This window comes from Sciurus carolinensis, chromosome 9 (assembly GCF_902686445.1).
Source record: "Sciurus carolinensis chromosome 9, mSciCar1.2, whole genome shotgun sequence".
NCBI lineage: Eukaryota > Metazoa > Chordata > Mammalia > Rodentia > Sciuridae > Sciurus > Sciurus carolinensis.
Genome location: NC_062221.1, coordinates 42,442,591 through 42,457,441, shown reverse-complemented (window position 1 = coordinate 42,457,441; position 14,851 = coordinate 42,442,591). Strand labels below are relative to the sequence as shown.

At 39.3% G+C, this 14,851-nt stretch overlaps 1 protein-coding gene across 3 annotated transcripts in view; it reads left to right on the top strand.

Moving 5' to 3' along the window:
• Positions 1–14,851, top strand: part of Pld1 (phospholipase D1) — a 218,175-nt gene that overhangs the window by 77,238 nt on the left and 126,086 nt on the right. The window lies entirely within an intron of this gene.

The following is a 14,851-nucleotide window of genomic DNA, read 5'->3' as shown; positions in this document are numbered from 1 at the left end:
GCCAGAGTATTTTCTGTTGTGTTTTGGGTCTTTTTGTTAGGTATTTATAGTAGTTCTTTGTGTATTCTACTTATGTCTTCTCCCAATCTAGACTTCTCTTTTAACTTTGTGTTTAAATTTGCTATTTGTCTAATAGAAGTTTTAAATTTTAGTGTAGTTGAATTTATCATCGTTTTCCTTCATAGTTTTTCTTTTTATGTCATGTTAATATTCCTTCCTGACTCTAAGGTCCTAAGAACATTCTTCTATATTTTATTTCAAAGGTTTAAAATTTTGTTGTTCACATTTAGATCTTTAGTTCCAAAACCATTTGTTTTTTACAATTAGGAATAATCTGGAAATTAGTCTTATAGAACCTCTGATAATTTTATTGTATATTTAAGAATTGCCAATAATTTCAGCATCATTATTTCATGTCACTCTTATAAACCAAGAACTTACACATGCATGGGTTTGTTTAGAGGCTCTCGATTCCCAGTTGTTACTATACAATTCTAATTTATTCATGTTTATAAAAATTATTGATGTATAGGACAGAGCACACCTTATCTACTTATTTTTGTAACTTCTGTTATGAATTTTAGGATCATATTATTGAATTCGTGAGTAATTTTTTGGAATTTGAATTAGTAGATTGGTTTTGGGGAAAGCCATTGTTTATTCACTCAATATCATATTTATTGAATTGTAGGACATTTCACTGTCTTACAATCTTCATTTATCTCTGATGAGATATGAATGTACAATTTTCCTAAATACAGTAAGCTATTTTTCTATGGTTGCTTTTTAAAATTTTCTCTTTTTTATGCTTCAGCAGCCTGACTTTAATGTACCTAGCTAGGTTTGATTTTCTTTGTATTTATTCCTGCTTAGGATTATCAAACTTCTTAAATTTGTGAAATTATTTCTTCTATCAATGTTGTGAATTTTTTGACCATTATTTTTTCAAATATTTTTCTTGCTCCATTTTTTCTTTACCCTGTTCTTTTAGGATTCAGATTATATCTATGGGAGCTTTTTAAGTATGTTATTACATAAGTCGCTGAAGCTCTGTTATTTTTTTCGTCTCTGTTCTTAGACTGGATAATTTCTAACTGGTCTATCTTCAAGTGTACTGAGTCTTTCCTCTGTCATGGTCATTTGTCTGTTAGGTGCATCCAATTCATTTTTCTTTTTCTTTTTTTCTGGTGAGATTTCTAAATTTATGAATTCATTAAGAACCTATTTTTCTTACCTTCTTGGGCATTATTGTAGTAGTTGCTTTAATATCTTTGTTAATTTCACTATCTCAAGATGATTGATAGCCTCTTATCTTCAGAATGGATTACATTTTTTCTTTCTTCTGTGCCTAAGAATTTTTGGTGACATTATGACTGATATATTGTGGGGAACCCTGAGTTCTCTTATATTCCCTTGAGTCATGCTTGTTTTTAAAGCAGTCATTCAATTTACTTGGACCCAGACTTCAAATTCTATCTCTCCTTTGATGGGAAGCAGCAGAAAAATCTGTTAAGTTCACTTTAGTAGCTCAGGAGGCTGAGGCAGGAGGATCATGAGTTCAAAGCCAGCCTCAGCAACTTAGTGAGGCCCTAAGCAACTCAGTAAGACCCTGTCTCTAAATAAAATATAAAAAAGGGTGAGGATGTAGCTCAGTGGTTAAGTGCCCCTGGGTTCAATTCATGGTACACACCCCCTCGAAAACAACAACAACAAAAAAAAGTGAGCCATTTGTTCTTAATAGAGATAGAAAAAGTAGTCATGAAATTCATTTGGAAAAATAGAAGAGCCAAAGCAATCCTTAGCAAGAAAAGTGAAGCAGAGATATCACAGTACCAGACCTTAAATTATAATATAGGACTATGGTAACAAAAAAGACACTGAAACAGACATGAAGACACAGAGACAAACCCACCTAAATACAGTTATCTTATACTAGACAAAGGCACCATAAAAATATATGGGAGAAAAGATAGCCTCTTCAACAAATGGTGTTGGGGAAACTGAAAATTCATATGTAGAAGAATGAAATGTAACCCTTATCTCTCACCCTGCACAAAACTCAACTTGAAGTTGATCAAGGACCTAGGCATAAGACTAGAGACCCCCCTGCACCTACTAGAAGAAAATGTAGTCCCAACTCTCCATCATGTTGACTTAGGAACCACCTTTCTCAACAAGACTCCTAAAGCACAAGAAGTAAAATCAAGAATCAATAAATGGGACTAAACCGCTTCATCACAGCCAAGGAAACAATCAAGAATGTGAAGAGAGAGCCTACAGAATGGGAGAAAATCTTTGCTACCTGCACCTCAGATAGAGCATTAATCTCCAGGATATATAAAGAATCCAAAAACTTAACACCAAAAATCAAATAGCCCAATCAATAAATGGGCAAAGAAACCGAACACGCACTTCACAGAAGAAGAAATACGGATGGTCAACAAATATATGAAAAAATGTTCAAGAGCTCTAGCAAAAGAGAAATGCAAATTAAAACTACACTGAGATTCTGTCTTACTCCAGTCAAAATAGCAATTATTAAGAACACAAGTATTGAGGAGGGAGCGGGGGTATGAAAGATGGTGGAATGAGACAGTCAGCATTACATTATGTACATGTATGATTACACAAATGGTATGAATCTACATTGTGTACAACCATAGAAAGGAAATCCCATTTGTGTACAATGAATCAAAATACAGTCTGTAAAAATAAAAAAATAAATAAAAACACAAGTATCAATAAATGTTGGTGAAGATGTGGGGGAAAAGGCACACTCATACATTGCTTGTGAGTGCAACTACTCTGGAAAGCAGTTTGGAGATTCCTCAGAAAACTTGGAATGGAACCATGGTTTTGACCCAGTTATCCCACTCCTCAGTATAACCTAAAGGACTTAAAAACATACTACAGTGATGCAGCCACATCAGTGCTTATAGTAGCTCAATTCACAATAGCTAAGCTCTGATACCAACCTAAGTGCCCTTCAACAGATGAATGGATAAAGAAAATGTGTTATATATACATAATGGAAGATTATTTGGCCATAAAGAATGAAATTATGGCATTTGCTGGCAAATGGATGGAATTGGAGTCTATCATACTAAGTGAAATAAGCCAATCCCAAAGTACCGAATGTTCTCTCTGATATGTGGATGCTGACTCACAATGGGTTGGGGGAGAGATTAAAAATTCACTGAATTAGTGAAAGGGGAATGAAGGGAATGCAGGGGGAATGGGAATAGGAAAGTCAGTAGAATGAATCAGACCTAACTTTCCTATGTTCATATATGAATACACAGTTAGTGAAACTCCATATCATGTACAATCACAAGAATGGGATCCTAATTAGAATAAGTTATATTCCATGTATGTATAATATGTCAAAATACACTTTACTGTCATGTATATCGAAAAAGAAAAAAAAATTTAAAAGTGAGAGAAAAGAAAAGAGTCAGCCTTTGCAGAATTTCTGCCTCCCCCTGTGTGACTTTCTCCATCTCAGAATTTCTGACCTCCTTTTTCAGATGCGGTGGTAGCTGTAAAGTTTGTTCTTTGATTCTTTAAGACAGTAAGACTGGTTTTACTGTTTCAGTCACTCAAATTAGCATAATCTGAGACCAACACTCAGACAAAATCAATGCCATTTCTTTTTTCCAAATGTAAAGTCCTGTGTAGTTTCTGTTTGATTTAGATTGTTTTCCAGGCAGTTATTCTTATATTTTATCTAGAATTGATAGTCATTATCTATGGTATGGTTGATCTAGGAGCTAAACCTCCACTACATAAAGATTATTTGGCCATAATTACTGAGAGCCAGAAGTTGTAGTCCTGAATAATTTTTATGTGTTCCTTTTGTAGTTACCACAATTCCATGTAGTTACTTCCCAGGGCTGCTGGGTATGGTGCTTCTGATCTCTTTTAAACAGGTAGTATGGCTATTTGGGCTAGGTGTTTCATGGGAGTTTCACTCCCATAGTCCTGAAATCATGTCTCCTAACAGTCATGTGGGGGAACAGAACTGTTACCCCAGCCTTTTATCGAAAATAAAGACCTCCTTGGGTTCCTCCAGCTTCAGCTCCTGTGCACCCACCTGACTTTAGTTCCTTTCTCTTTTCTTGAACACTGGTGATCCTCATTATTATTTTTGTTGCTACCACTGCTGTTATCCTTGACTACATATTTTCTAAAAGCAGTTACAATTTATTCAGCAATCCTGTGTTTGCAGTAGAAGGGGGTGATACATATTCACTTAATCCATTTCGTTTCCAGAGTTCACAACAGTGTTTTCTATAATGAGTAACATCGGACCATCCCCAGAATCCCGCCCTTGCTGCTGCCTCTTCCTGTGCATAAGACAGTTGATTGGCATGGACATGTGAACTCTGGGCCCAGGTCTTACAGCTCTTAGAAAGTGGGATGGGAGGGTGGGGGGAGAGCGCATGGGAGCAGCTAAGGTTATTTAGCGTATGATATACCTGGAGCTCAATTTCACATCTTGGGAAACTGAGGCTTAGATAGAAGCAACTTGTGTCCGCATCAGGAACATTAGATTTCAGGTCGTTTGACTCAAAATCACATACCTACCCTGGTACTATGCTGCCTCAACAAACGTTATTTTGTAATTTTGTAGATGATTTAAAACTTGAGAATTTGTTGTGTCTAGTAGCACTTGTGAAAAAATTTGAGCATTAGTTAGCCCTGGAGATTGTCAGGAGGTGTTACACCTGTGCATCTGCCAGCTTGATTTTTCTCATTGGTGAAGTCAGCTATTCTGCCTATGGGCTATCTTTTGTGATATTGAAAACTCTGTACTTCCTGAATGCATGCCAACAGGAGTTGTGTGCCCATTGATTTGAAGGAAAATGAGAGAGAGGAATCAGATTTTAGTTACCCAGTACTGGAGATTGAACCCAGGGTGCTTTACTCCTGAGCTACACCCCGCCAGCCCTTTTTATTTTGAGACAGGGTCTTGCTAAGTTGGCCATGCTGGCCCCAAACTTGCAATCTTCCCGCCTTATCCTCCTGAGTTGCTGAGATTACAGGCATTACACTGTGCCCAGAATCTGGGAAGAGTTTTAGTGATAAAGTCTATATGAAGGAATGGAAGTTCTCCTAGTTAAGTGGGGCTACCATCATAAGAGCAAGACCAGTTTTAAGAAAAAGAAACAATAGTGGAAATGATGGAATTAAAACTCTTAAATATCTATAGCTTCTTGATCATATTTCCAAAAGTAACATTGTGTTCCATAAAACAGATTTTATTTAGTATTCAGAACCAGTGAAAGAGGGGCAATCCAAGATGGCGGCCTAGAGGGTGACTGCACCCCCAGTCGCTCCAGAACCCAGGAGTTAAGAAGGGGAGGCATTGAGAGACTCGGACTGAAATAGAGCCATGGGTGAGTCTGCCCACTGGGTAAAGCTCGGTCCAGGTGGCAGGCCCAGATAGAGGTGGCTTATCGGAGCCAGGCAGGGCAGCTAGAGTCTTCCCAAGGTAGCCTTCCACACTCTGGCAGTGGGCTCCTCCCACACGGCCAGCTGAACCGTGCAGGCCCACAGTGAGAGCCTTTCCGCACAGAGCCAACTCCAAACCGTGGAACCAGTAGGGGGCCAGGGGCAGTTTTCTTCGGATGCACTGCATTATCAGATTCCTCCAAGACATCAGGCTACTGAAGGCTGGGAGGTGATACACTGGAAATCTACCGGGACACTATAAGCCAATAGCGGAAAACTGCAATATCTCAGGGTCCCACTGACAGCTGACCAATATGAGAAAACAAGGGAAGAAAATGTCCCAAACAAACCTAGATACTACATCAATAAAACCCAATGACAGCACAGCAGAAGAAATGTCAGAAAGGGAGTTCAGAATGTACGTAATTAAAACGATCAGGGAAGCTAATGAGGAGATGAAAGAGCAAATGCAGGCATTGAAGGAGGAGATGAAAGAGCAAATGCAGGCATTAAATGATTGCACCAATCAACAGTTAAAAGAGCAAATACGGGAAGCAAGAGATCATTTCAATAAAGAGTTAGAGATACTGAAAAAAAAATAAACTGAAATACTTGAAATGAAGGAAACAATAAACCAAGTTAAAAACTCCATAGAAAGCATAACCAATAGGATAGAACACTTGGAAGACAGAATCTCAGACATTGAAGACAAATTATTTAATCTTGAAAGCAAAGTTGGCCAAACAGAAAAGATGGTAAGAAATCATGAACAGAATCTAAAGAATTATGGGATATCATGAAAAGGCCAAATTTGAGAATTATTGGGATTGAGGAAGGCTTAGAGAAACAAACCAAAGGAATGAACAATCTATTCAATGAAATAATATCAGAAAATTTCCCAAATCTGAAGAATGAAATGGAAAACCAAGTACAAGAGGCTTATAGAACTCCAAACATACAAAATTACAACAGACCCACACCAAGGCACATTATTATGAAAATACCTAACATACAAAATAAAGACAGAATTTTAAAGGCCACGAGTGAAAAGAATCAAATTACATTCATAGGGAAACCAATAAGAATATCAGCAGATGTTTCAATCCAGACCCTAAAAGCTAGAAGGGCCTGGAACAACATTTACCAAGTCCTGAAAGAAAATGGATGCCAACCAAGAATCTTATACCCAGCAAAACTTACCTTCAAATTTGCCGATGAAATAAGATCCTTCCATGATAAACAAAAGCTAAAGGAATTTACAAAAAGAAAGCCAGCATTACAGAACATTCTCAGCAAAATATTCCATGAGGAAGAGATGAAAAACAACGATGCAAATCAGCAACAGGAGGCGCTAGCCTAAAGGAATAGCCAAATAAAGGAGAAACCAAATCATGTCAAAAACAAATATGAGTCAATTGACTGGGAATACAAATCATATCACAATAATAACCCTGAATGTTAATGACCTGAATTCATCAATCAAAAGACACAGACTGGCAGATTGGATTAAAAAGAAAAATCCAACAATATGCTGCCTGCAAGAGACTCATCTCATAGAAAGAGACACCCATAGACTAAAGGTGAAAGGATGAGGAAAAACATACCATGCACACGGACACAGCAAAAAAGCTGGAGTATCCATCCTCATTTCAGATAATGTGGACTTCAAACCAAAACTTGTCAGAAGGGATAAAGAAGGACATTACATGCTGCTTAAGGGAAGCATAAATCAGCAAGACATAACAATCATAAATATCTATGCCCCGAACATTGGCTCATCCATATATGTCAAACAAATCCTTCTCAATTCCAGAAATCAAATAGACCACAACACAATAATACTAGGCGATTTTAACACACCTCTCTCACCACTGGATAGATTGTCCAAACAAAAATTGAATAAAGAAACTATAGATCTCAACAACACAATCAACAATTTAGACTTAACGGACATATATAGAATATACCATCCAACAAAGAACGAATACACTTTCTTCTCAGCAGCACATGGATCCTTCTCTAAAATAGACCATATTTTATGCCACAAAGCTACTGTTAGCAAATACAAGAAGATAGAGATACTACCTTGTACTCTATCAGATCATAATGGATTGAAATTAGAAATAAATGACAGAATAAAAAACAGAAACTTCTCCAATACCTGGAGATTAAATAATACACTATTATATGATGAATGGATAACAGAAGACATCAGGAGGGAAATTAAAAAATTCTTAGAAGTAAACGAGAACAAAGACACATCATATCAAAATCTGTGGGACACTATGAAAGCAGTACTTAGAGGAAGATTTATTTCATGGGGCGCATTCAAAAAAAGAAGTAGAAATCAACAAATAAACGACTTAACACTACAGCTCAAAGCGCTAGAAAAAGAAGAGCAGACCAATACCAAAAGTAGTAGAAGACAGGAAATAGTTAAAATCAGAGCCGAAATCAACGAAATCGAAACAAAAGAAACAATTGGAAAAATTAACAAAATAAATAGTTGGTTCTTTGAAAAAATAAATAAAATTGATAAACCCTTAGCCACACTAACAAAGAGAAAGAGGGAGAAAACTCAAATTACTAAAATTCGGATTGAACAAGGAAACATCACAACAGACACGACTGAAATACAAAACATAATTAGAAGCTATTTTGAAAATCTATACTCCAACAAAACAGAAAACCTCGAAGACATCAACAAATTTCTAGAGACATATGAATTACCTAAACTGAACGAGGACATACACAACTTAAATAAACCAATTTTAAGCAATGAAATAGAAGAGGTCATCAAAAGCCTACCAACAAAGAAAAGTCTGGGACCAGATGGGTTCTCAGCCGAGTTCTACAAAACCTTTAAAGAAGAGCTCATTCCAATACTCCTCAAAGTATTCCATGAAATAGAAGAGGAGGGAACCCTCCCAAACTCGTTCTATGAAGCCAATATCACCCTGATACCTAAACCAGACAGAGACACATCGAGGAAAGAAAATTTCAGACCAATATCCTTAATGAACATCGACACAAAAATTCTCAACAAAATTTTAGCAAATTGCATACAAATATATATTAAAAAGATAGTGCACCACGATCAAGTGGGTTTTATCCCAGGGATGCAAGGTTGGTTCAACATTCGGAAATCAATAAATGTCATTCACCATATCAACAGACTTAAAGTTAAGAATCACATGATTATTTCAATAGATGCAGAAAAAGCATTCGATAAAATACAGCATCCCTTCATGCTCAAAACACTAGAAAAAATTGCGGTAGTGGGAACATTCCTTAACATTATAAAGGCCATCTACGCTAAGCCCATGGCTAATATCATTCTAAATGGTGAAAAACTGAAAGCGTTCCCTCTAAAAACTGGAACAAGGCAATGATGCCCTCTTTCACCACTTCTATTCAACATCGTCCTTGAGACTCTAGCCAGAGCAATCAGACAAACCAAAGAAATTAAAGGGATACGAATAGGAAAAGAAGAACTCAAACTATCCCTGTTCGCTGATGACATGATTATATATAGAGGAACCTGGAAATTCCACCAGAAAACTTTTAGAACTCATAAGTGAATTCAGTAAAGTAGCAGGTTACAAGATCAATGCTCATAAATCCAATGCATTTTTATACATAAGTGATGAATCTTCAGAAAGAGAAATTAGGAAAACTACCCCATTCACAATAGCCTCGAAAAAAATAAAATACTTGGGAATCAATCTCGCAAAAGAGGTGAAAGACCTCTACAATGAGAACTACAGAACACTAAAGAAAGAAATTAAAGAAAACCTTAGAAGATGGAAAGATCTCCCATGTCCCTGGATAGGCAGAATTAATATTGTCAAAATGGCTATACTACCTAAAGTGCTATACAGATTCAATGCAATTCCAATTAAAATCCCAATGATGTACCTTGCAGAAATAGAGCAAGCAATTATGAAATTCATCTGGAAGAATAAAAAACCTAGAATAGCTAAAGCAATCCTCAGTAGCAAGAACGAAGCAGGGGGTATTGCAATACCAGATCTTCAAATCTACTACAAAGCAATAGTAACAAAAACGGCATGGTATTGGTACCAAAATAGACAGGTAGATCAATGGTACAGAATAGAGGACATGGACACAAACCGAAATAAATACAATTTTCTCATACTAGACAAAGGTTCCAAAAATATGCAATGGAGAAAAGATAGCCTCTTCAACAAATGGTGCTGGGAAAACTGAAAAACATATGCAATAGAATGAAATTAAACCTCTATCTCTCACCCTATACAAAACTCAACTCAAAATGGATCAAGGACCTCGGAATCAGACCAGAGACCCTGCATCTTATAGAAGAAAAAGTAGGTCCAAATCTTCAACTTGTTGGCTTAGGATCAGACTTCCTTAACAGGACTCCCATAGCACAAGAAATAAAAGGAAGAATCAACAACTGGGATAGATTCAAACTAAAAAGCTTTCTCTCAGCAAAGGAAACTATCAGAAATGTGAAGAGAGAGCCTACAGAGTGGGAGAATATCTTTGCCAACCATACCACAGATAGAGCGCTAATTTCCAGAATCTATAAAGAATTCAAAAAACTCTACACGAAGAATACAAATAATCCAATCAACAAATGGGCTAAGGAAATGAACAGACACTTCACAGAAGAAGATGTACAAGTAATCAACAGATATATGAAAAAATGTTCAACATCCCTAGTAATAAGGGAAATGCAAATCAAAACTACCCTAAGATTTCATCTCACCCCAATTAGAATGGCGATTATCAAGAATACAAGCAACAATAGGTGTTGGCGAGGATGTGGTGAAAAAGGAACACTCATACATTTCTGGTGGGGTTGCAAATTAGTGCAGCCACTCTGGAAAGCAGTGTGGAGATTCCTCAGAAAGCTTGGAATGGAAACACCATTTGACCCAGCTATCCCACTCCTTGGCCTATACCCAAAGGACTTAAAATCAGCATACTCCAGAGATACAGCCACATCAATGTTCATTGCTGCTCAATTCACCATAGCCAGATTGTGGAACCAACCTAGATGCCCTTCAGTTGATGAATGGATAAAGAAATTGTGGCATATTTATACAATGGAATATTACTCCGCAATGAAGAATGATAAAATTATGGCATTTGTAGGCAAATGGACGAAATTGGAGAATATCATGCTAAGTGAGATAAGCCAATCTCAAAAAACTAAAGGACGAATGATCTCGCTGATAAGCGGATGAGGACATATAATGGGGGGGTGGGAGGGGTTAGCATTAGGTTTAGGGTTAGGGATAAGGAGAGCGGTAAGAATGAAGGAAAGAAGGACTGTATAGAGGGAAAAGAGGGGTGGGAGGGGTGGGGGGGAAGGAAAAAAAAATAAACATCATTGCCCTATGTAAACGTATAATTACACAAATGGTATGCCTTGACTGTATGTACAAATAGAGAAACAACATGTATCCCATTTGTATACAATAAAAAAAAAAATTAAAAAAAAAAACAGAACCAGTGAAAGAAATGTTTTTCTTTGTCATTTTAATACAAATGAACCCTATTGGGGAAAATCTTTATCTTGCCCATATATTGCTCATTCATGGAATCAGTGGTGATCTCTGCTTTAGTGAGACATTTTTCTTACTTTGCTTAGCATAATTTATCCACCAGAATGAAGTTTGTTCCTAAAGTGTACATGCAGTTAATGTCCTCTCCTAAGTCACAATATGTGAATAGTCTATCATTGCCTATACAAAATTAAATATTCATTTAACATTGAAGGATGTTTTTTGAAATCCAATTCTTTCTTTTCCTCATCAATCTTTTTCTATAAAGAATCTTCTCCCCTGAGATTTTTACTGATTGAAGTCAACCCAGTGGTTGTACAAAGTCTCTCTCTCATTCCTAATAAACTTATTATCAAGTTTTGAAATTAGGAGTGGCCCTTCCTTGTTTTCTCTTCAAACACACATTCTCATGTGCGTTGTGGAAATAAGGCTTCTGTGTTGACTCAGACTCCTTATCTACATACCCCTGGCATTGAGGCTGGGTTTTCATCCTCTGGGTGGGGTTGCTTAGAATGTACTATTTTTTTTTCCCCCTAACATACAGTAATGCTGAGAGAGGAGTTTTCTGGGTAGTATTGTATCTGTTATAAAGCCCTCCACACAGATAACTGCATCTTCATGTAAAACCGATGTTTTTCTTTTCAGGTTTTAGATGAGGAAGCTGAGCGCTAACTAAAATAACTTTGCTGAGGTTAGTCAAGGCAAAAACAGGAACAAACCAGGTAGCTGTGTGACCTTGGGCAAGTCACCTGTGTTAATTAGCTGTTCATCACTGTGATCAAAATATCTGACAAGGACAATGTGGAGGAGGAAAAGTTTATTTTGGCTCATGATTTCAGAGGTTTACTCTGGTGGCTGACGCCATTGCTCTGGGCTCATGGAGAGGCAGCATATCATGGCAGAAGGGAGGCAGTGGAGGAGAGCTGCTCAGCCCATGGTAGCCTAGAAGCAGAGAGAGAGGAGGAGGGACTAGGGAATTTGTCCCCTTTTAGATTACACACCCAGTGACCCACTTCCTTCAGCCACACCATGCCACCCCCAGCCCTTCAGTTACCACGCAGTCGGTCCATTCAAACCAGGACAAACTGATTAGGTTACAGCCATCATTTTATCTCCAGCACTAACACAGGAGCTTTAGGGGGCACCTCATATCCACACCATAACCTAACCCAACTTGTCTGTGTTTTCTGTTTCCTTGTTTATAAAAAAGGGATAAGAATAGCAACCCCTTGATGGGTCTATTGTCAGGCTCGACAGAATTAATGTGCTCAGAGTACCCAGATTTCCTGCCTGGCCTACTGAAAGCACGATGCAATTTTCTTTTTGATTATTACTGTAACTTCAACACAAAATGGATTTCTGCAGGGGGCAGGATAGTTCAGTGGAGAAAACACAGGCTCAGGAATCCTGATCCCAGCCCTGTGCTAGCACAAGTTTCCTGCCTAGAGCTGAACTGGAGTGACAGGGCGGGCATTATGGGAGTTGTTATATTCCAGGACAGCCGAAGTGAGAGGTGAAGAGAAGAGACAGGGAAGAGCGCAAGGAGTGTGTTTCCTGACCGTCAGTGTCCCAAGAAAAGCAGCTGGGTGCTCAGCCACAGAGGACTCTCTCTGGGTGAGCCGTGTGGCACCCAGGGCTCACTAGTCAGGGAGGAGAAGGGAGAAACATCCTTCTGCAGCAGCTTAACTTGCCGTGCCCCACAGGTTGTGTGACTTGGTCCCCCATGTTCCCCCTACCCACACAAGCAACTCCAGAGGAAGCAAGATCACGTGGCTGTAGTGCAGCCTGTCATCTGAACCCAAGGCCAAGATGAGCTAGTGCCTCTGTGAGTCTGGACAGAGGTCAGTGGAACATGAGAGCTGTGTTCTATGCTGTGGCGGCTGTGCTAAAGCCCTGCCCTCTCCCAGGGGGAGGGCATCGTGTTGGTGGTATTGGGATAAGAGTGGCTTTGACCAGGGGTCTCCATGAGCAAGGGCCAGAGAGGCTACTGGGACTGAACCCATGGGGGAGGCCCACTCAGTGGAACCAGTCCTTCCACACACAACCGTGCAGCCCCAGGGTGTTGCTGTGGCCCTGTATCCTGGATTCCAAAAGGAGATTGCTGTGAGGATTAGAAAGTAATACACATGAGGCCTGTAATGTGTCTTTCAGTGCAGGATATGCCTAACCACCAATATTTAAAGTAGATGTCAGTTTCCTTTAACACTTATATCTGCCTCTTGAAACAAAACCTGAATTCAGAGAGACGACAGATTAACTGCAACAGATGGTACTGCTGCAAAGAGGGTGACATTCAGTTCTAGGATGTATCAAAAGAAATTACTAAGAAAGCTCATGTCAGAGATAACAGAGGCCTTGGATGTTTCTAAAAGCCGACACAAGGAGGTCAAGGGATTCAGGGAAAATAATATGAATCAAGAAATAACTCAAGCAGCCAGGTACAGTGGTGCAAACCTGTGATCCCAGTGGCTTGGGAAGCTGAGGCAGGAGATTGGCAAATTTGAGGCCAGCCTCTGCAGCTTAGTGAGTTCCTGTCCCAAAGTAAATAATAAAAAGCTCAGTGGTAGTATACCCATGGGTTCAGTCCCCAATGCTGCAAAAATGAAGGGAGGGACAAAGGGAGGGAGGGAGGAAGGAAGGAAAGAAGGAAGGAAGGAAGGAAGCAAGCTCAATGCAAATAAGATGTCAGTTATATCCCAGTTGAGTAGTGGGTGGGGAAACAACTGTGTGGAAGGTTGTCCTTTCTAGAAACAATGACATTTCATGCAACTGATTTACACTTCTGTGTCATAAAGCTGCCCTAGTTTCTTCGGTTATTATTAAATGACCATAAGGATCATTATTAGAAGTATCTGAATAACATACTAGTCAAAATTCACTAATGGCAGATATTATGGAAAGTTTAAGAACTATGTAGACATCCTGCTTTATGTCACTAGAGAACTGTTGTTGGTTTTAGCTAGTGAAAAGAGTGAATATGACTTCCAACTTCTGGTCTGTGGGCACTGGGAATTCAGATAATTTAATGCCATCATCTCAGATCTCAACTCCTTGGGAAGAAAAGCAATATGACTCTTAGCCCAATTGGAGGGTTTGATATGAAACCAGAAGGAAGGATACCAAGTGGAAGACGGCAGGGCTCTGGGGTCCTGAGACGAGATTAGACGTGGAGCTCAGCAGGAGGGTCGTGTTTGAGAATCAGTGCCGTCTCTTAGAACCACAGCCGCAACAGCAAGCTAGACTCCCCGGCCATGAGCAGGAGAGGGGCGCCGTGACTCCACATCACAGCATCTCCTCACCTTGGCACAGAGGTAAGCGGAAGACAGGTGGAACAGGCATGTGGCTTGCAGATGGGCCTGCGCTGGGCTGAGAGCTGGCTTACTGCCTCTCTGGCTGACATCTGGGTCAACCTGTCTCATTATCTATAAAGTGGGAATAGTGGTAGAATGTCCCCATGAAGTCATTGTCAAGATTACATTGAGAAGATGCTTGAGAAGCCCTGGGCAAAAACCTGGCTCGCCTCGCTCTGGTAGCAGTTGGCTGTGTTAGTTGCGATGGCTTTGGCTTCCTTTCTCTTTCTTTCATGTTCCGCTCCTCTCGGAGGTTCTTTCAACCAGCAGCCTTTCACATCTGAGCGCAGCTGTGGGATCTGAGGGGAACAATACCTCTTTGTGTTTTGCGTTGACCAACCTGCAGCTGACAGGTTTCTCTGTGGACAGCTCACTGATTAATTGACTTAATAACAAATATGTGCTGAGCGGGTGCTCAGCAAGGTGTCCATGGTGACTGGCACGGCTCTGACCCTCCTGCCCTAGGAATGTCCCTGTCTTATGCGAGGATGG